This window comes from Neolamprologus brichardi, chromosome 22, assembly GCF_056152115.1.
Source record: "Neolamprologus brichardi isolate AB-2024 chromosome 22, ASM5615211v1, whole genome shotgun sequence".
NCBI lineage: Eukaryota > Metazoa > Chordata > Actinopteri > Cichliformes > Cichlidae > Neolamprologus > Neolamprologus brichardi.
In genome coordinates this window covers 12,819,353-12,840,181 of record NC_142124.1, presented here as the reverse complement: position 1 = coordinate 12,840,181, position 20,829 = coordinate 12,819,353, and the positions used below count along the sequence as shown (strand labels likewise).

General features: G+C 41.4%; 1 protein-coding gene across 2 annotated transcripts in view; it reads left to right on the top strand.

Moving 5' to 3' along the window:
- The window catches only part of LOC102779055 (RNA binding motif, single stranded interacting protein), a 299,444-nt gene that overhangs the window by 78,221 nt on the left and 200,394 nt on the right, over positions 1-20,829 (top strand). The gene's annotated exons all lie outside the window — the stretch shown is intronic.

The following is a 20,829-nucleotide window of genomic DNA, read 5'->3' as shown; positions in this document are numbered from 1 at the left end:
GTTAAGAGAACAGAATTCCTTTCGGTGGAAGATAGACACACAATTAGCTTCCTATACTCAGATAAATGAGAACGTTACTGTGCATGAGTTTCGCGGGTTTAGGATCACTGTCTCTACAATAACAGTCAAACAGTGGCTGGAAACACTTTTTTATTGGCACCACATTCATCATAATGTATCAGCTGGAATTGTCATTTTATTGAACCAGTCAGACTGACAGGCATGAAGCGTTATCTTATCTGTCCTCGTAATGAGAATCATTGACTTTAGTTACAGGCGCAGAGTATCTCTAAAAGTGTACACACACTCACATATGCGCACACACACAGGTTCTCAACAATTAAGTGCGAGCTGCCGGGCTTAGTGCCTGTGTCCATTGTAAGCACTCTAAACCTGTTAGACTGTGACAGACCATTAAAAGGCTGCCAAGACTTCCTTAATTTGCTTCAACGGTGCACACTGAGTGACTGAGTGCCATGAGTGTGTCTCTCTGTATGAATGTGCATTTACTTCTTATGACACTCCTTAGCTCCAGCCTCCCACGACCGTATCCGCTGCCGTCGCACTAACATTTACAAACAGTCGAATTTACAGGATCAACCCTACCAAGTCAATTTTTAGTATGGAAATAACGCATAACGGCCAATTTGTGTGTGTTTAGGCAAATCCATTAAACCATAAAACTGCTGTCAACATTGATGTATTTTCATGCTGAATATTTTCTGAAAATTGTTACAAGCAAAGCACACACAACAGTAATTATCTTTGCACTTGAGCCATTTCTACTATAAATTGAAGCTGCCGATCCCCAGCGCTTGTCAGTTCACATATTTCCGATATATATAAATGCCTGCTGCATGCATGTAGATGTGTTCACATTTGAAAATGTTAATCATTAGTTTTTTGTTTTTGGGGCATTGGGATGTAGATTTGTCCTGGTAGACAGTGCCAGTAGAATCTGGTAAAAACTGTCAGGGAAGTGGAAATTAGAAATTACACACCTTACAAATTTCACATCTTTTTTTTCACACATTGAAATCAACAGGATAAGCCCAGGCTCCCACACTTTTTTTTAAATGCTCTGTTTCCCGTCGTTTGTTATATTTGACTCGTATAAATAGGTTTCCACAGAAGCGTCAAGTACAGTTTTGTCTGTAATGCACAACAGTTGTTCATTATAACTAAGGCAGAACAAGAATTTCTCTTTAAATACTTCTGCAGCTGGCTGGATTCTAACCAAATGAGCATGGTCACGATGACAAAGCACTTTGTTTACTAGTGCACCAATCCAATTTAGAGGAAAACCTTTTGCGTTTGACACTTCTGAACGAATGCTTTTTGGGTGGATGTTTCACCTAGAAGGCATTTCCTGTCGTGACCAGAGCTTGGCTTTCTACACCATTAGGAATTAAAGGCTCGGGCCACAGGATCTTGAAAACCCAGACCACAGGAATATCCAGAATCTGACAGCGCTTCCAAGTCTCCGTATGTTTCATTTCCTATTTCACAAGAGCGGGCGGTCCATGTAAATTCCTGGCTGTGGTATACCACCACTCTTCATTTAGCAGCGGTTCATGGTTGATATTAGATGTTGAACACAATGGGGGATGTTAGAAGGTGGATTAGGAAGGGTGCTGGCAGATCTTACAGGGATTTAAATGGGTGCCTTCTCTTGTTCGTATCATGTGGACTGTCATATTTACATGCCATTGCTGGCTTAGTGTTGTTTCTTGGCCGTGTTTCATGGCAATTCGTAGCGTCTCATCTGTGAAATCACTGTTCAGAAAATCAGTTTGCACCTGCTGCTTTCTGTTCAGGTGATTAGTCAATGACAGGTCAGAGCAAGGAACTATAAATCACACATCCTGAGCAGTAGATGTGGCCTTAATTCATCATATTTCACTCTTATCAGGCCTTTGTTGCAGCTACACATGCATACTTATATGCACACACACATAACTGACATCCATGCGCAGATGGGCTTTCATATATGGCTGCCTGGGGCTGTAGGATTGGCTTTAAAAACACCCATAACATCTGTAAAGTATTATGACTGATTATACTGGTCCTTCAGCGCAATCATGCAATATGTGCATGAGCAATGGTTGAGCATGAACCGTATGGGAGGAAAACGAGGCGATAAGGTCTCTGTGATTCGAAGCTGCGAGGCCCTCGGCTACATCCACACCCTTTCATATTAACTTACTTTATTTACATACAGGCATGGGCCTCACTTTAAGTAAGTATGGAATTTGATCATGTGAATAATTAAAAATATGACCTGATATGAAGTACACTGAGCATCAGAAAACACAAGTACACTAAAGTCATGATCACTAAAGCAAATGTAATATGCATTTTCCCTCAATAAGAAGATAGTAAAGATGGTTATATGGCAACACCTTTGTTCAGATTAGGGTTATTAAGTTTGCTGTAGACCTGGCCACGACTATCATGGTGATGATGTCAAATATCAAATCCAGAAGTGGGCATGTGCATCAAATCGAGCCACACTGAGCCGTGTTTAATTTGTCGCTGTTTTTGAAGCAGGAAGTAAATTAAAGATGCAGTATGATATACACAGACATTTTGCATACATCGTGGTGAAGTGCACCATACCACAAACATCAGATAACAGGAAAACCCATATGCCGCACATGCATGTAAGAGGTATGGTGCGCTTTGTCCTCAAGCTAATGTTGTGTGTAAGCTTGAAAGTTTGAGGGCTCTGTGCAGTATCTGTATCTGCAGCAACACTGCTTTCCTGGGAAGATTTCTTTTTTTAAATACTAAAAATGATCTCTCATGTATTCAGGAGAATTTAATTTAAGCAAGCTTGTCAGTCGTACTGGTACCTTTATCCTTTGTTTCTGTAGTCAGATGAGACAAAGTTGCAGAGTTTTAAAAGAAACTTAGGCTGTTTGATATCCTCGATATCTTGTCTCCAGACAGATTTTCAGCTCCTCTCTCGTTACCACCTCCTGACTATTCCTGCATATTTTTCTATAAAGCCAGTCCTCACTTGTCCACCAGGTGGCTGGAGTCATTTCTTCAGTACTCCTGTGGATTGTTTGTAAATCAGCCCTTTTGGGAAGTAAGAAGTCATGGGTTCCCTGATTGACATTAACAATGACTCATGTTTACGGTGGCCCTGAGAGGCCAAACGGACTGCAACTTAAGAAAACACCAGCAATAAGAAAAACGCTGCAAAAGCACACAAAACACAACGGAAATAGGAAAAAACAGATTTCCAAAAGCACAAGGGAAGTGTTTCTGGGGAGACAATAACCCGACAGACCAGTTGCAGGAACCCAAAAAGTGCTAGGTGTGTTTTATCATGATTCATATAATACTGATGGCTTATTTTTTTGGCTAATAGTTAGGCTAACACACTTACCTCTCATCTTTTCTTTCCTCACAAAGCCGATAGATCCTCCACTTCTTTTAAGTGTCTCCCAGCGCAATTCTTAGCATATTTCGGTTCCTGCAACTGGTCCGTCGGGTTATTGTCTCCCCAGAAACACTTCCCTTGTGCTTTTGGAAATCTTTTCTTCCTATTTCTGTTTTTCCTATTTCTGTTTTCCTTTTTACTATTTCCACTGTGTTTTGTGTGCTTTTGCAGCGTTTTTCTTATTGCTGGTGTTTTAAGTTGCAGTCCCTTTGGCCTCTCAGGGCCACCGTACACATTCCTGCAATGAAATAATTAATTATAACTGTAATTACTGTAATTAAGATATCCACCAAAAAAATCTAAATATAGTCAGATTTTGTTTGCATTGATAACAAACTACATTAACTTAGTCTTTCACTAGAACCCCCAGCAGCCGTAGGCCATGACGACTGTCATGCACAGTATATAGGGGTTGCTGTAGAGCAGGTCATCCACTACTTGGTCTGTTGGTGTTTCAGTACCTGGCTGCTCCAGTCTGCATGCCAAAGTATACTAAACCCCAGGGTTCTCTCTGGTGTGTTCATTAGCATGAATGTTAGCGAGAAAGCACTTAGCCATAGCAAAAAAAGGGTTTGTATGAATGTGTGTGAATGGGTGAATGGGGTGTGGTATAAAATTGATAACCAGTCCATTTACCATATAGCTTTCTGACTGATGTAGGTAATGTGATAACCACTGCAGGATTTCAAGTTTACTATGTGGCTATATTCCCTTAGCCTCGTCTCTTAAATGATACATCACATGAATCTATTCAACAGAAAATAAAACATGAAAAGATAAAATGGCTGAATCCATGATTCAGTGGTTGTGTGAGGTTTTGCCACTGAGCTAAGCTGCTGGAGCATTTTGATTTATTTAAGGGGAGCATTGTTTTTGAATGTTCCTCTGAGTGTTGTTTTGGCAGCAAAATTGCACTGCTCGAACAAGTCTTGTTGGAAGACAAAGCTTGACGGTTCACTTCCTAGTTGGCTCTGTTAAGGCACATACAACGGCAAATGCATAAAAGCCACATGCGATTGCACACCTTGTCACCATTGTAAACTAGTGGAGTCAAAAAGCAGTATGAAAAGTTATCAGTTAAGTTCACCTGTTCTCAAAATGTGTTTTAATAGCATTACTGTATCACATTCTTCAAATACTCTCAAACAGTAAAGGATTCTTGTATGAACAATAGAAAGATAGAACCCTCCATTCATTCTCTCCCAATAGCTTTGGATGTGTGAAAAGGTGGGAGGCTTGTTGGAGCTGCTTTGCTCCATTTAGTTAGTGCACTTTGATGACTTCAGTACTTGTAATTATAGAGGCGCCACCAAGGAAGCAATCTCAAAGTGCATTGGCCTGAAAGTCTTACACTCGCTGATATCAAATGTTACCCAGTGGAGTTGCACCATAAAGGGAATGTTCTTACTCATCTACTACATGCTTTCTAGCACCTCAGTGCCATCTGCTAGTATTACACCCTACAAACCCCACGATAATGGTCGATGTGTGGGTCTGGGTGTGAATGGACATCCATCTATTTTTGCACTAGATACCTTTTCGGGATGTACCATGCTTCTCGCCCACTGTCAGCAGGGATAGGCTCCTACAGTCAATTATAATAATTGTTTGGTTAAGTGGGAGATTAAGAAAATCGGTGGATAGATGTTCAGTGTGATGTACTGTATGCCGGAAATATGTGACCCATTTTACATTGTGACCATGATGTATGTCCAGCATGCCAAGTGTGCTTAAACACATTACACTTGCTGAAGCTGCAGTGGTTACTTGAAGGCATATCAGGCTTACTAGAGCGCATGAATCCATTAATTGTTCAACAGTCTTTAATAATGCATTTGTTGTACTATTTAGGGGAAATTAAACAGACAAAAAGTGTCAAGTTCCTAAGACTTAATTAGCAAGAAACTGTTGTATTAACAAGAAACAAAGCCTAAAGAAAAACATGTTGTACTACGTATCAGCAATATATAAGTGTCAGCCACTCGGCTTGTCGTCACTCATGTGATGAGGACAAGGCAATTGATTTAACATTGATTTGATAATGATTAATACACTAAGGGTTATTTAAACCAGCGCTAACATGTTTTTAGCCTAAGGGTAAGCAGTAATGAGCTGTAAACTAACATATTATCGCCCGGCAAGTAAATCTGGAGAATTTCACCTCTAACCGTTGCCCATTTATGCACCCAGAATACGTAGAGCAACAGCAAATTCATTTGTATTCTACGACTTTTAGCTGCGTTCTTCACCATCTCTCATGTGAAATGGTCCACTGTGTTCAAAAGCTAGCCACTAACTGTATGTCTGCCAGTGGTTGCTGGACAGGGAGTTATAGTAGTTTTAGTATGAAAAGAGCTGCTTGCTGCAGCCAAAAACAATGCTCTGAGAGTGCTTGGATGCTTACACAGTAAAATGATGTGCTGGAAAACCAAAACAATAAGCTGAAAGGCACTGTACAGCCCTGCACAACTGAGAGCAACTAAGTGTCAGGTAATAATTTTGAGTCCGTCACTGTATCATCCCCCTTTTTTATTCACACAAATAGCCATTTGACCTACTTTTTTTTAAACCAACAGTTAAAAACCCGCTGCAGTAGTTGAAAGCATGCACGTTAATGCAGCACAAACATATTCCAGTTATGTTTCGTGTAGTTGCCCGTTTGGTCAGGGTCAATGACTTTCACCTTTTTTCCATTTAAACCAGAATATGGAAAGAATAGCAATTGTGCTATTTGGCTCTGTGTGTGTTTTTATGTTAAAACAAATGCATGAGTAAAATGACCTGTCTGTTCATGCAGTGTTATTTAGTCCTGAAGTTGTCTCTTCAGCTCTCCCTCTCTGTTTTCTTTGTCTCCTGGGCTTCATGCTTTGCATGCACAGGATGAGACACCGGGGGAGGTTAAGAGAGGAGCTGGAATGGAGTTCTGCTCCATTTACCACCCTGAAATATTCCTCTTAGAACGACACACTCTGTTTTCTATCTCTCCTTACTCTCAGCACCGTTTCTCACTCTGCTGGTCCCCTCCCTCTCACTTCTCATCTCAGTGACATGTGGTCATTTCACTTCATTCCAGGATGGCTTAGCAGTACTTTAAAAATTTGCTGCTGTCCTCCCATCCCATCCTGCTCAATTGCAGGCAGAATTGAGCTTCATAGGCAGGCCAGTTCCTGGCAGCTATAACTCTCTTCCTAATCACAAGTCTCTCTCTGTGCCAGGGGCAGAAGCTTTATCTGTTGCTTCAAAATTTTAGTTTTCTACCGGTATTACCCCAACATAGGCGCCCGTGAACAGCACTTACCATATCCGCCCATCAGGTACAATGTTAAAACCACTGACAGGTGAAGTGTGTAATGTAGAGCGGTTTCCTCTAGCATTACGATACACATTTCTGCGCCTTACAGACCTCTTAGTTATTGTTCCAGGAACGCCTCCTAACTCCCAGTCTGACTGAGCATCTGGGAATGTGCCCAAACAAGCCACATTCACAAATGCCTGGTGCCGGGTGCCAGACACTGCAGGATAGCCCCAGACATCTCGTGTCCAGTGCCCCAAGGGGTTAGAGCCGTTTTGGCAAGCGTGAGTCAAACACATACTACATGTAGTTGCAGATACTAGCACTTTCTTTTTATATGGTTTCATCCTTTGGATAATTTTAGTGTTGTTGTTTAAAAAAAACAAACCTCTTAGACACTTAGACATCAGCACATTCGAAGACAGATAATGTAGCACAAAACTGATGAGAATAAATGGCTTGGCACTTGGATCTATTTTGGGAATTAACACAATGAGTAAAACAAGATGAACATCATGCGCTGAGAGTGCTGTGATGAGGCTTTGATAGGCCTCTTTCTGCATTTGTACACTGTGAGCTCTGAGTATATTGTTTCTGTGGGCTCTGCTGGCCCTTTTGCGTTCTTCGTTTTCCAAAAAGTGTTGATTTTGAACATTTTTGGTTTAGCACGCTCGCATGGAAAATACCTACTGTTTAACTCACACACTATCTTCCTGCACGGCACTTAAATCCTTATTACGCAGAGGTTTTCATGGCATCGTCTCTTCTGTATCTTAATGGACGTCGCCGTGCTGTCCCCGGCAAGTAGAGCTGTAGCTGGTTCACATACGGACGTTGTCACCTTCCTTTTTACAGTTTATATCATGTATTAGGCCACAGGAAGCCTGATGTATGAGCTTCATTGAAGTGTTTTCACCTTGCATGTCAGTATAACCTTCACCCTTCTGTAACATTTTGCTCACCACTGCTCATGGCAGCGCACATAAAGCTGCCACAGCTTTACACCACCTGACCTTAAACGTACTTTCAGAAACACAAAAGCACATTAAAATGCAGCTACATACGCTTGCACATTGAGACACACACAAACACACACAAAATCCACCCTTGCTCGAGGCCTCTTTTCCCAGTTTCATTTATAACAATGCTGATCTTTTCTCAGAATAACATTAATCATAAAACAAGTCAGTTGGCATGACTTGTATATACATTTCACATTTGGATTAGGGCTCCAGTGAGTGCATCCAATTAACTCTTTTGGGTCTATTGCCCTTCCCTTGTTGGGTGTGCTGTGCGTCATTTTTACTCATGCACGTCTGGTTTCATATTTCCTCCCCATTAAGCCTGCTATGCTCTCCTCTATGTTGTGATAGAAGCTAATGACTCACTGGAAATCTGCCTGGTGTTTATCAAATGTCTCAATGCAGGGCTGGTGGTCTGGAGTCAGTCTGGCCTTTTTACATTATCACGAAGTATTAGATAAGCAGCCAAAACCAAGTGATGACACCGTCGTATATAAAGAAGTAATAATAAAGTGAAGTGCCCTGCAATGATATCTTGACTATATCACTCTGCTCTTTGCACTGTGGAAAATTATACTCTCAGAGGGGGAATGTGTCGAATTACCTCGGGCTGTCATCCGTTGGTGAACTGATAAGAATGTATTAAGTAATTGCATGTGTTGGAGTTGTAGTGAAATTGCACACATAATGCTTATAAATCTCTGCACGCAATTTCAGGAGATGGCGTTTCAGCAAGTAACTCGTTCAGAGTGTTTACTTACCCTACCGTCTTCTCAGATTTTCGTTCCAGAGATTATTAGGCCGCTTGGCTAAGACTGACTAGAGACCTGTTGGTGACCTTCTGGCCAGCTGCTTGGGAAAAGTGAGAGTTTCCTGTCCAGTTGTCAGGGGTTGTGACCCACTGGTAACTACTGATCCCAGACTGGTTGACAAGCAGTTGCTGGCTGTAGCTGGGTTAAGCACATTAATGTCTTTTCTGTGGTTTTGTGTTGGTTTTCCATTCAGTTGTAGTGAAGCTGCCAAAATCTATGATTGTACTGCAGAATATACTGAAAGATATACTGACATATTTTAAGTGTTCTTAAAATTTCATGTCTGTTTCACCATGCCTTTGGATTTGGCTAAATAAGATAAAGATTTAGTAGAAAAACATTCACATTATTTTACGCACTATGTGACTTTGTGGAGATTGGGGAAAATGTTCTTTTGTTTCTTTTTTCCCAGCAGAGCTCCTCCTTCATCAAAGTTCAGCCCTGTTCTTTAAAAATAATGAAAACAGTTTTTGGGGATCTTTCCGATGATCCATGACAGAAACACTTCTTCCAACAACATGTGCACATCAACTATTTCCACTTTCACTTTATGCTGAACAGAATGCCCCACAGAAGCTGATTAGTCATGCTGCATTGTTTACACGAAAGATGTCAGATGAATGATTGCGTGTCATCCAGTAGAACCGTAGCCAAAAGCAAAGGGATTTTTCCAGGAATACTGTACCATGTCCTGCTTCCCTCCTCTCCCTTTTCCCGCCTTCATTTAAGGCTCCCCCCGCGCTCCTACCACCACCCCTTCCCCGGCACAGTGCTAGTCTTCCTTTGAATTCCATGCATCTGATCATTTTTGGGAAACGCCCACGGCAGAGCTGTCGAGTGAACCACAGGAAACAAAGCCTCTTGGTTTCCTCAGCAGCTTGAAGAAGCCCAGTACTGACCCTCGGGGTGGGGTCAGGCAGTAGAGTGGGAAGGTTCTGGACTTTCTAGGAATTGTTTTTCAATGGAAACGTAATGTTTTTCTGTTTCTCTTCAGAAGAATGATATTGCCATGGATTCTAATAGAATTAAACTATGTTGCATAAAAGCTTTCTTTGATATCTGTTCAGACTTGCTAAGTAGGAATTTGACTGATTCAGTTAAATGAAGGATAAAAATAACACTAAAACCTTCGAGCTGTGTCCCTAAGCCACAGTGTGATCATGCAATGGTTTTCTTTTACTAGACTAAATCCTTTGAACAGGGTTGTAACTCCTTAACACCTTCAGGGGCATGATACACCCTCAGCTGTCTTCCTTTTCCTCTATTTTCGCCGTATGAATGACTCACTTATGCTCTCAATTTAGAAAGTTAATCAACAAGAATCAAAAGAAGACCTGAAGAAAAAGAATAGCAGCAGATGGCTACTGCCTTGTTTTTTAAAAATGCTTACAGACCTGGCTGCAGAAGTTTGTTGCTTTTTTCAGTGTAGGCTTTCAAGTGTCTGTCCAAGTAGAGAGCCAATTTTGGTTTCATTGTGATGAACAGCTTGTAAATCAGAGTTTTCCATCACTGTGAAGAACACTCAGTGCCACCTTGCTGCGTGGCCTACTCAAGGGTCTAATAGTTTACAAAGGAGGTTACAAAAATAGGAATGTTGGTGGAAATTTATGTATTTCCTCTTTGTCGTCCTCATGTTCTCATTTTGAATAAAAAAAACATTTTTCTTACAGCAGTATTATTGATAGAGGAACAGAGACAAACACACTTGCTCTTTTTTTCCCCTCTGCATGAAATATTTGGCTGCATATCACCTCTCTGTGACGCCAGTCTCATTGATTCAGACCAGAACACTTCCATCACCATCAAGGCAAAACGCTCTTAGAGTCTTCAAGGTCTGCTTCAATGGAATGAGACACAGTGCTGACATTTATTTACATGCAGGATGTAGTACAGCTCTCCAGTTACTTAATGTTAAATTGCCTTCATAAACTAACCTCTGCCAGTTCATGGGTAAAGGCTGAAAGTTCATGTCAGCCAGTTCTCAAGAGTTTCTAGTGTTGTCTGTAGGGCCACAGGTCAACTTCTTTAGTTTCAAGAGTCAAGTCTCAGTTCCCAGCTTTTAATTCTTAATGGTTGAACCAATTAATATTGATGATTTAGCTGACCAGTGTCTGTGTAATGGTACTCTCGTGTGTTTCCATTCCCTCTTGACTAATTTCAGTAAATTTTAGAAAACGAGAAACCCTTTTTTGTCATAATAATACTAAATATTGCATAATATGAGCAAAAATATCATTCTCTCTTACTAAAAGTATTAAGTACAAATGCTAGCAGGCATTTTTATTACAGTTTAATCATAATAGTTTTTTTTTTTTAATGGAACAAAATATTTTTTTCATGCTTATATTTGATATTCCTCTCAACCCAATTTGACATTAAATAGCATGGATGTTGTTCTTTTTGTATTATGTTCTACCGGCAATATTTCGTTTATCATCATATATGACACAAAAAATAATAAAATATTATTGACCAATAATGGCTGATTGACAGTCACGTTAAATCCTTTATAGATGATTAACCATCTATGTAATTTTTCAAATAAAATGACAACGGTCCCTCCGGTGGCCTGATCAGAACACTGAGTCTGATTCACGTAGCATGTAGGATTTTCTTTTAAAGCTATCACTACTTATTTGACAATTTTAGAGAATATGATTTTCAATATATATCAGTTTTTTTTTTCCAAAGGCACAATTGTTTCTTTTGTTGTTGTTGTGTATGCCTGACTTTGCTTGTTTGTGGCATTCCAAACACAATGCTAACAGGGAACTTCCACAGTGCCCTCTGGTGGACAAACTATGTTACATCAAGACTCGTGACATGGTTGAATGGTGTCTCTTGTCTCATCTTTCTTTTTTTAAATTTTCATTTATCGGTCGTTTTAAATATCGAAACTGATAGATTAAATGTAGCTTAGATCAGTCTTGTGATAAATTAATCAGACTCTACTAATCATCCCTGCTTTTCTGGAGAAAATGTGGATGCCATGTGTGATAAACACACTAAATAAACATCTTTGTAACATATCTTTTGGTCACCTGGATAAAATGTAGGACCAAAGAGACATTGTCAGTAAATTTAAATGAGCCTTTTAGAGTGAAAATACAAAAACGATGCTCCTTATGTATGAAATGCAAACAGTGCCACACTCCTGCATGAAAACAAATGACTATTTTTCGTGCTGCTTCCTCTTATTTTCCCTTGTATCCTCTCTTTAGCCACTTTCTTCGTTGGCCGATTTCCCGTCTTCCTCTGTGTTCTGTACAGTAGATCTTTCCACAGTTGCTCAGAGTTTGTGCCCAGTTGAACCAAAGACTGTTAATCTGGTAATCCACAATCAATATCAGCCTCAACTCTTTTCCTTCAGATAAAAGTGACCTATCTGATAATTGTATTTGCTTCACCATGTCTGAAAAAAGGTGCCCTTTTCTCTCTGTGCTTTCCTTTGGTCCATGAGATTCTTCTGCTGGTATAGATTTAGTCTGGAGAAAGGGAAAAAAAAAGTGACATTTACACCATATTATTTAAATATGATCTGCAAAGTGTTATCAATAATTCAATTTCCTGTCTCTGATTTACGCAAACACAGATTCCATTGTGACTTACAATATGTGACATACAGATGTGGCTGAATTAATTTTTATTATATACTGCGCTGTGAATTCTTTTTTTGGTTTTGTTTTACAGCTGAAATCACTTATCTTGAGTGTGTTACTGCACTAGACATTTGTAATTAGGCTATTATTTTTTGAGAAGGAGACATCAGCCTCGTGGGTTCTTGTGTAACGCTCTGAAGTGGAACAGATGAAATGCAAAACTAAACTCATCAAAGTCAGGGGTCTATTTTCAGATGTGGAAATTGCCCAAATGTAATTGTTTTCAGTCCAGTAATTTCATGTTGTACTTTTTGGCTGCAGTTTTCTTCAGTTCTCATGGCAGGTAATTTAAACGAAACCCAAGCTGATTTGATAATTGAGTGAAAAATGAGGCTCCTGAACTTGTGGCCTCAGCGTCATCGAGATACTCTCGAGAACTTTCAGTCTGTTGCTGTTCATTCTTGTGGACGTGTGTGTGACAAAAAAGACGTAGGACTTCATAAGCACTGTGTTTAATCTTGTTTGCAGATGTGATTGGAGCTGCGGTTGCTTGTGATCAGGCAAACGCTCTCCGAATTGACCGAATGCTCTTTTTGTGATGTTTTTGGTCACGGTCAATCAAAAGAGATTTAATGCTGCACAGGAAGCGGGTTTCACTGGAATCTTTCGCTTGGCGCAATAATTACTCATTGTGTAGTCAGAGGGTGCGAGATGACATACAAGTATTTCAGGATGGTGTGTAATCAATGTTAAAACGAAAAAACTAAATCATATGTTGAATGTTGAATTTCATCAACTTATTAAAAAAAAATGTTGAGATAAACCGGCAAAAGAAGAGCGACAAAAGAGCAAAAATACCAAAGACAAGATGATCCATCTGACCTGTAATCACGACACTGTTAAAAAGTCAACATTCAGTGTTTAAATAGTGCCTGAGTGTGCATGAAATTGGTAGTTATACATCTGTGGAGACACCATTAAAGCTGAATGAAGTATAAAGTTTCAGGAGCAACATATCTTCCAATGCAACATTTTTTTTTAGGGGAAAATGCTTATTTCAGCAAGCCCACACTCTACATGTACTACAGCTGGATGGATCTGAGATAAACAAGCATGCATGTAAACAGGAGTTCAAGTGATCCAGAAACAGTTTGTAAATTATACAACAAACACGTGGGACTCAGGGGAGCATATTTAGCAGGATTGGGGGAATATTTTACACTCAAAACTGTCTTCAGTCCCTAAAAACTAATGTGTTAAAAAGAGATTATGAAGTTACATTGCTTTGTCCCAGGATTATTTTAAGTATTATTTTAAGACCTATAATTAAAGAAAGTAAAATATATATATAAACACATATTTTTAAATTGGTTTCTAAAACTTTATACACTGTCCTTGTGCTTTTTTGTTTTTATTTGCATTTTCTACAACAGAAATTACCTAGTCTATAGTTAACAAATAGCTCAGATATACTTGTAGATTCTGAACAGATACACGTGTGAAGTCATTTATTGAACATAACTGGTTTTTGAATTTAATCGGCTAAGATTGGGAAGCGAAAGCATCCGTGTGAAGACACAGTATTCCAGGCGGTAGCTCCTTGTGCAGCCAGTAGGGGGAATCGACTGCTCGCGCTGGCGCCATCCCCGCTCGTCTCCACTCCTATTCCCTGCGTTCTCCCAGGTTGTGGAAACGCTGCAGCCCGCTGGTCTGTGTCTGGATCGCTCTCTTGCACAGATCTGCTCAAGACCCTCCCACCAGCTGGGCTGGAGAAGGAGGAGGGCAGTTTGCTCCGCTCGCAACCTCGGACGAGCCCCCTTTACCACCCTGTCAGTGTAGAGTAGAAGGAGAGTGAGAGAGAGAGACAGGGAGAGAGAGAGGCTGAGAGACTGTGTAATAGAGAAAGCGCACGCGAGAGAGAGAGAGAGAGAGAGAGCAGCTGTGTGACAGAGAGAAAGAGAATGAGGCAGGGTGCTTAGAGGAGTGAGAGAGCCAAGGAAGAAATAAGGAACACATTTTACAAGAGCAGAAAGAGGGAGGATCGCAGACGAGGGACTCCTTCTCCACTGGGCACCCGGGACACTGTCACTGTGGGGGCTTTTTTCACTCATCTACTAGCTGGAACTCAGTGGATTGAATAACCAACCGGTGGATTTTTAAAAAAAAAAATATATGCTTGTGTCACATCATTTAGAAACTGGGATCTTTGCTCTGTTATCTGTCCTCCCGCTGGCTCAACCGTTACGGACTGAAATTGCTTTGCGTGTCTGTGTTCAGCTCTCGTGTTGTGACTCTGCTCCTTGCACAAAGTGCATCTGACGGCGCTGAGGATATCTCCCCTCTGTCAAACAGGACAGCACGCAGCCATCGTCGAATCAGACAGAGGCAAGAGAGAAAGTGTGTGTGTGTGCGCGCGTATATGTAAGAGAGGGAAAGAGAGAGCGAGAGGGGCAGCTAGAGAGAGAGTCAGATTCACAGTGTTTGAGAGAGAGAGAGAGAGACAGATTAAAGCCCAGGCAAAAGACTGGAGTGAAACAGCTTAAATAGAGAAGTGAACGTATACGTCCTTTCCCGTTTTCCTTACCATTCCTTTCCTCCTCCTCTCCTCCTCCTCCTCTTCTCCCATTTTCCAACATTTATTGGACTGCCAGAGCTACTGCCACCTGCACCTCCTCGCGTCTTCTCTTTCCTCTTCTTCCTCTACCTCACCCTTATTAGGCGTTAATATCCGACAGCAGCCTCTGTAAAACACGCCTGTCTCGCTTCTAGCACTTGTGGAAATATTTGCATTGATCCAAGAGTGTGAGACTGAGTGAGCATCTGCCTCGGTACTGATTCCCTGGACCGGTAAGACACAGTTCGTCAGGAGCTTCCTCATCAGAGGCAGCCCTTCTCCCAGCCACTGTCCGACACGCAAACCCTGCTTTCTCCCTGGAGGGATCAGCGAGTGACACAGCGGTGCGGATAGCAAAGACAGGAATTGCACAGTCCCTTCATTGCCTCTATCCCATTGCTAGCTACTTGGCAGCTCCCGCCCCCGTGTCACCATTCCCTGCCTCAGTGCTAAGGATTCCAGCTACATGGGCAAGCGATTGGAGCAGCAGCCAATGTACCCTCAGTACACCTACTACTACCCCCACTATCTCCAGACCAAGGTATGCTGCTCTTCTGCTCTTCTTTCATTTCTCAAGCCCACTCATTTACTCCTACACTCTTGTCCTGTATCCCTCCCACTCTTCCTCATCCCCCCCAATCTCTGAGTGGAGATGAGATTTGGTGGATAGTTGGCCTTGGCTGCGATGGTTGTGATGTCAGGAACCTCATTGGAGTTCGGATGTTTATGCCGCTCCGTGTGTGTGTGTGTGTCTGTATGTATGTGTGCATATATGTCACAGAGTGAATGATCAAGGATTAGGGATCAAGGCTGGAGGCTTTGGTCTACTCTCCTGCCTAGCAGAGTGCAACCAGGAGCTGTCCAGTAACCTCCATCTATACTTAATCTGCCTACTGCTGAGCTCCTAAAGAGATGCTGTGAAGCGTAACATGTTAAATAATATGTTTAGCAGATTCAGGGGAATTTTATGAAGCGGAATCTCTTATTGTGCCACTATAGATTAAACAAATGACAGATTCTAAACATTTATTAGTTAATGTAGCTCACTTTAAATTCACTAAACAGCATAAATGTCTCATTGCAGATTTCTGCAAAGATGAGAAAAATGGGTTATGAACCCTTTTATTCTGTGGCAGTGGTACGGCTGTGACACAGAGCAGGCATGAGGACGGCCGCCTGTGTTTGTTCCAGTTATAGTATGCATCAGTGCCTCTGGGATGGACGCCCAGGCTTGGGCCCTGATGGCTGCCAGGACACTGGCTGGGCACACTACCCAGACATCATCAAGGGATTAAAATGGAAGCCTTTTGGGGATTACTCTATTTGTTTTTCTACCATATGTGTAACACTAATTTTTGTCCATTATTGTGACAGTGTGATGCACATCGGTGAAAGAGCTGCAAGTGTACAGTTGAACTTTCAATAGAATCGCTTTGCATTTCATTTGGTTATTAAACCGTGAATGTATCTGATATGATTATTATAAAGAAAACACAGAAATTTTGTTATTTTTAACTATTTATTTTTTATGTGGCAATCGAATATGATTGATATGATGGACTTTTTTAAACTGCCAACCCAAATGTGTTCCCCGATTCTCACAGTACTTGAAGTTGCCAATGGCATATTTAATATTTTCTTCAGCCTTGATTACTGACTTTTTAATGTTATCAAAATATGGATTACTGCTTCACGGTTGCACTACAGAGCGCAATGGCAGTTTAAATATTTGGGCAATGACACCTCTTTATAATTGTGGGTGTGTACACCGCCACAGTGGATTTTAAATCGATTCAAGGTGTTCGCCAATAGAACTGAATCAGCTGTATATAGACATATTTTGATACATAGTCTTTTCATTTCCGAGGCGCAAAAATGATTGGACAATTTATAGCTTAGAAGTTTCAAAGCCATGTGAGCCCTCTTACCTTTTTATTCCATGACAAATTATACAAATAAAAGATCTGGAGTCAATTCCAAGTGTTGAACTTTGATTTAGGAAAAAACTGTCAATATGGTTTGAAAGTGAAGGAGGTCATCATTAGGCTGAAAAAGCAAAGTAAGCCTATCAAAGAGAGAGGAAAAAAACATGAGGTAGCCAAAACAACAATCTGGTCACTTTTCTTATAAAGATGCTGGAACACCAAAAAGACTGAAAGGTCACAAGAAATCAATACTAATAATAATGGATTGCATTTATATAGCGCTTTTCGGGGCCCTCAAAGCGCTGTATAATACCACTATTCATTCACCCTCACATTCACACACTGGTGGAGGTAAGCTACAGTTGTAGCTACAGCTGCCCTGGGGCAGACTGACAGAAGCGAGGCTGCCATATCGCGCCATCGGCCCCTCTGGCCAACACCAGTAGGCGGTAGGTGAAGTGTCTTGCCCAAGGACACAATGACCGAGACTGTCCGAGCCTGGCCTCGAACCGGCAACCTTCCGGTTACAAGACGAACTGCCAACTCTTTGAGCCATTCTCTAAGTGCTGGGCTCAGTTCAAGAGACACATTCATGAAAGCAAATTCGGTGGGTCTCCAAAATGGAACAAACTGATAGTTGTACTCAAGAACAAAGAAGTCACATTAGACTTTGCCAAAAAAATGTCTAAAAGATGCTGCAGAGATCTGGAAGAAAATTTCTTTGGACAGATGAAGCCAAGATGAATTTGTACCAGAATAATGGGAAGAAAAAATTGTGGAGAAAAGAAAGAAACGGCTCATGATCGGAAGCATATCACATCATCTGTCAAATGGATTGGAGGCAGTATTATAGTATGGACATGCATGGCTGCCAGTGGAACCGGGCCACTAGTGTTTATTGATGATGTGACAGCTGATAGAAGAAGCTGGATGAATTCTGAAGTGTAGAGAGCTATACTCTCTGTTCAGATTCAGTCAGATGCTGCAAAACTGATCGGACAGTGCTTGACATTGCAAGTGGATAAGCACCCAAAGCATACTGTGAAGAAGCCCAGAGTTTCTCAAGGCAGAGAAATGGGATATTCTTCTTCTTGTCCAAGTCAGTCATCTGATCTCAACACAAAAGCGCACGCTTTTCAGTTATTAAATACAAAATTGAACGCAGAGAGCTCACAAACAAGCAACAGTAAAGGCCTAGCACAGCTTCTCAAGGGAGGAACCACAGCATTTTGTGATGTCCATGGGTTCCTGAATGAAATGCAAAAGATTTGTATCTGAGTATTAAAAATTGTCCTCATATTTAAAATATGATTGTGATCTCAAAAACGGGTAATGCAGTACTTTTGTTAAACCTCTTTACTCAAACAGAAATTCTGTATTGTCATTTTTTATATTTGTATATCTCAGTCTTAGTCTGTCTTTTAACAATGATTGTTATCCCTCATTATTTATTTCATAAGATGATTGTGTAAAATTTAGGTGTAATTTATGCGTGAGTTTTGGACTTCTGGTCAAACAGAAATCTGGTTAGCATGTTTTGTAAGATCACAGTGACCTTTACTTTTGACCCTTAACCTGAAAAATTCAATCTGCTCTCCGTGAGTCCCACTGGATGTTTGAGGTTAATTTAAAGTGTGGAGTAATAATTTAAGTAAATTTAAAGAAACTGCCCCAAGAGAGCTCGTGTCTGCAAGAACAGACTGGATGGACCATAGCAGCTGCCAGTGTAAAAGCATAAAAATATATTTTATTTTTGTGGTCTTTTCAAGTGAGAGCTGTTTTTTGGCATTCTTTCAAACGCTCAGCTGGAAGAATCAATGTGCAACTTTCACCCCATTTATTTCCAGGAAATAAAAAGAGAAATAAAATGTGTTTAAGAAATATATGCAAGGAAAAATTATAAAGTTTAAAAAGGCAAAATACCAGTGATGCTTTCATCCTTTTCCGTGCTGAACTGCATTGTGAACCATTGCACCTCCAGCTGGGAGGACCTGACTGCGGCCCCACCTGGCAGTCCACTAGCTTTCCCCCTGATTTATAGTTTAATACATTTGTACTGCTGCCATATGGCTTCCCTCTCCCTCACGCCACCCTCCCCTACCCCTTCCATCATCCCCCTCTTCCTCCCTCCCCTTTCTCATATCTCAGAGTTGCTCATCTTGGGAGCCTCTCAATCAAAGCATGCCCCTCAATTCCCTGTCCGTTCATCCCTCCCTCCTTCCTACTTTCCTTTTCCCTTCTTTCTGTCTTCCCTACTTCTCCTCCTTTGTTGCAACAGGGCCCCTTTGCTCCATCGCCTGTGTTGCAGTTCACTCCCAAGGTCAGCACAGATCCGATCTTGCCACAGTCAGCGATTGATGCATCCTTGAGCGAGCTGCTAGGGTTCTGTGTGTCGTGCAAACGAGACCAAAAGTGGAGTGTGCGGAGCAACGGAAGGGCGCATTTCCGCGTATAACTAAGCAGCTGACGTTCATATTCATTTTCACGGTTAGTTAGTGTGGCTAGTGGCCTTTAGGGCGCCTATGACAGAGCCACAGATGGGGTCAATAGGAGAAAGGAAGCCTGGGAGAGAGGCCAGAGCGTTCGGCAGTGTGGCCAAGAGGGCTGTGGAGAGCTATCTCACGCTCTCATTAATGATCATTGATAGCTCGATTACAGAGAGGGGAGAGGGGCCTTGGCTGGCAAGTTCACACCACTTGACAAAATCACATGACACTCTCTTTGGCCAAGCATTTGCACGCACATAGAGTACATACAAATTCCTTGCAAGCTTCTCTTTATAGATACACAGTAGTCTTCCTTCACTCCCTAATCATACAAGTCTGTGTAATCAATAAATAGCCTCAGTCTCCCAAGAGACCATGCAGTCTTTCTGTCACCTCTGTTATATGACTCATTTGAGTTTATGCATAGAATCTTTATAGGACATCTGTGTTCACTTGCAACTAATAGAAATATTGTGACAAAAGAAACAAACACTAGCATCACAGCACACCAGGATAAAGTGAGGCGCCTCCTAAATTTCGGGTCCCCTCGTCCCCTTTGTATGTGTGTATTATATTTTAATTTAATGGAGTTCTTTGATGCTGTCCAGCATGTGCTAGTCAGCCCAGATTAGAATGTGAAAGTCAGAGAATGAGATGAAACAATAACATTTGGCTTTCTATTGATTAGTGCAGTGGGGCGTAGCATGTGCTTCTCTTTAGCTGAATTATTGATTCCTGAAAGAGGACTTGTGTGTCTGTGTGTGTGCACATTAGTGTGTGTGTGTGGCTTTTATATGAGGTTATGGCTAGGGGGAGCTGGCAGGATGTAGCTTTGATGAAAGGATCCTTTAAAGGCCCTATTTCTGTCTATTCCCCAGATGATCAGTCCATGGAGTCATTTGCTGAAATTCAGCCTTTATTCAGCCTGTGTCTTCCAATGTGAGCGTGATCCTTAGTGCTGTTCACAGCTTGCTGTGCATTCAACTTTAATGATAGGTAATAGATGTGCATCACAAATGAGAAAATTACAGTAAAATGCCTCGCCCAGGACCCAGCCTGGCCCCTCCCCTCACCCACGAGAACAATTACTGCACACGGATCAATTATTGTTGTTTCATGATGGTGTTTAGGGAAGAATACGATTTTCAACCAAATGTGCGCACTAAGTGCCTGTTAGTTACATCTCAGTCTCACTCAGTGACAGGCATTTTCGGTTCAGTTTCATTATTACGCACGCAACGCACAAAAGGGACTCTCAAATTAGCGATAATTTGCCTTGAATACCGGCAGTAAATTCTGGCTCTGTTGTGACATTTAGTGGACTTTTGCGTTGTTGGACTGACACGGCTGTACCTTTGTGCTGTTACACCATTGACAGTCTAGGTCATTACACGCTTACTGTCAATGATCACGCGCTGTCAGAGCGTAACAGACACACACGCTCTGAAACATACACTGTGCCGGGCAGGTCACTTTGTTACAGTACAGAATCTGAGAAGCCGAGAGGAGCAGATTGAAGTAGCGGCGGCTAATGTCTCTGGCCTTAAGTAAACACCAGTCAATGGAGCCCTTTGAGAGGATCTGTGCCTGAGTCTGCCCCTGCCATGGGCACCATTAATACTCTGTCT